The sequence below is a fragment of the Salvelinus sp. IW2-2015 genome, unplaced genomic scaffold (assembly GCF_002910315.2).
Source record: "Salvelinus sp. IW2-2015 unplaced genomic scaffold, ASM291031v2 Un_scaffold4027, whole genome shotgun sequence".
NCBI lineage: Eukaryota > Metazoa > Chordata > Actinopteri > Salmoniformes > Salmonidae > Salvelinus > Salvelinus sp. IW2-2015.
In genome coordinates this window covers 43,751-46,197 of record NW_019945299.1, presented here as the reverse complement: position 1 = coordinate 46,197, position 2,447 = coordinate 43,751, and the positions used below count along the sequence as shown (strand labels likewise).

The following is a 2,447-nucleotide window of genomic DNA, read 5'->3' as shown; positions in this document are numbered from 1 at the left end:
AACAGGAGGGGGAGGAGAGAGCAGTCAAAGAGGAGGTGGAGGAGAGAAGCAGTGAGAGAAGAGCAGGGAGGAGAGAGCAGTCAAAGAGGAGGTGGGGAGAACGCAGTCAAAGAGGAGGTGGAGGAGAGAGCAGTGAGAGAAGAGCAGGAGGAGAGAGCAGTCAAAGAGGAGGTGGAGGAGAGAGCAGTCAAAGAGGAGGTGGAGGAGAGCGCAGTCAAAGAGGAGGTGGAGGAGAGAGCAGTCAAAGAGGAGGTGGAGGAGAGCGCAGTCAAAGAGGAGGTTGAGGAGAACACAGTCAAAGAGGAGTGGGAGGAGAACGCAGTCAAAGAGGAGGTGGAGGAGAACGCAGTCAAAGAGGTGGTGGAGGAGAGAGCAGTCAAAGAGGTGGTGGAGGAGAACGCAGTCAAAGAGGAGGTGGAGAGAGAGCAGTCAAAGAGGAGGTGGAGGAGAGAGCAGTCAAAGAGAGGTGGAGGAGAACGCAGTCAAAGAGGAGGTGGAGGAGAACGCAGTCAAAAGAGAGGTGGAGGAGAACGCAGTCAAAGAGGAGGTGGAGGAGAAACAGTGAGAGGAGGTGGAGGAGAAGAGGAGTGAAAGAGGAGGTGGAGAGGAGAGGAGTGAAAAGGAGGTGGAGGAGAAGAGCAGCAAAGAGGAGGTGGAGAACGCAGTCACAGAGGAGGTGAAGGAGAACACAGTCAAAGAGGAGGTGGAGGAGAACGCAGTCAAAGAGGAGGTGGAGAACACAGTCAAAGAGGAGGTGGAGGAGAACGCAGTCAAAGAGGAGGTGGAAAACACAGTCAAAGAGGGAAGTGGAGGAGAATGCAGTCACAGAGGAGGGGGAGGAGAACACAGTCAAGAGGTGGTGGAGGAGAACGCAGTCAAAGAGGAGTGGAGAACACAGTCAAAGAGGAGGTGGAGGAGAACGCAGTCAAAGAGGAGGTGGAGAACACAGTCAAAGAGGAGGTGGAGGAGAACGCAGTCAAAGAGGAGGTGGGAGAACACCGTCAAAGAGGAGGTGGAAGAACGCAGTCAAGAGGAGGGGAGGAGAACACAGTCAAATAGGAGGTGAGGAGAGAACAGTCAAAGAGGAGGTGGAGAACACAGTCAAAGAGGAGGTGGAGGAGAGAACAGTCAAAGAGGGGTGGAGGAGAAAGCAGTCAAAGAGGGGTGGAGAAAGGAATGAGAGAAGAGCAGGAGGAAAGAGATCAAAGAAGAGGGGGATATAAGCATTAAAGAGGAGGTGGAGGAGGAGAGACTAGTCAAAGAAGAAGAGGAGAACAGGGAAGTGTCTGCTCCAGATCTAGAGGAAGAGGAGGAAGTAGATAGTATCACTGACCCAGGTAAGTTCAGGTGTGGAGTACGGAGAGAGGTTGGTGCCTTGGCGGCCACAGGGGATTCTAAAACTATTGTAGTGCTTCCGCTTGCATCCAGTCAAGTTTTCAGTGCTCTGTTCCTGATTTTAACCCCATATCTGTTCATATTCCCACAGCAGAGAGCTCCAAACCAGGTTCAGACAGTGAGCCCAGTTCCACAGCATCAGGAAACAATAAACAACACAGACAGAGGAACTCAAGACAGAAACATCACCACTGCATGGACTGCTTCACTAGTTTCTATGAGCCAGAGGAGTTAAGAAGGCACACTTGTAGGCCCCGCTCCTCCTCAGATTGCAGAGGCAGTTTTATTTGTCCAACTCACCTGAAATTACACCAACAGACTCTCAATAGAAAGAAAACTTACCCGTGTGGTCAATGTGGAAAGAGTTTTCAGGCACCAAGCAAACTAAAGACACACCAGCTAATGCTCACAGGAGAAAAGCATTACCACTGCTCTCAGTGTGGGAAGAGTTTCAGTCAGGAAGGAGATCTAAAGAAACATCTGAGAATACACAGTGGAGTGAAGCCTTACCACTGCTCCCAGTGTGTCAAGGCTTTCATTCAATCATCAGATCTGAAGAAACACCATAGAACTCACACAGGAGAGAAGCTTTTCCACTGCTCTCAGTGTGGGAAGAGTTTGTCAGTCATCAAATCTGAAGACACACCTGCTAACTCACACAGGTAAGAGGACTTACCACTGCGCTCAATGTGTGGATAGTTTGACTAGTTTATATTTTCTGAAAAACACCAGAAAACGCACACAGGAGAGAAGCTTTACCACTGCTCCCAATGTGGGAAGAGCTTCAGTGTTGAAGGAAGTCTAAAGCAACATCAGAAAATACACAGTGGAGGAAGCCTTACCACTGCTCCCAGTGTGGGAAATGTTTCACTCGGGTAGGAGACCTAAAGAAACATTATAGAATACACCACTGCTCTCATTGTGGGAATGAGAAATGTTTTTCAGTATTCTCATATGAAAATGTATTAAAGAGTATTAATTATGCCAAGAGGGTCACATTTGAATTAAAGTGTATTTTCTTCCAACGATCAATTCAGTTTCTATCTGCATAA

At 48.8% G+C, this 2,447-nt stretch overlaps 1 pseudogene; it reads left to right on the top strand.

Annotated features, from left to right (window-relative positions):
• Positions 1-1,160: 1,160 nt before the first annotated feature.
• On the top strand, positions 1,161-2,447 carry LOC139026157 (zinc finger protein 510-like; annotated as a pseudogene).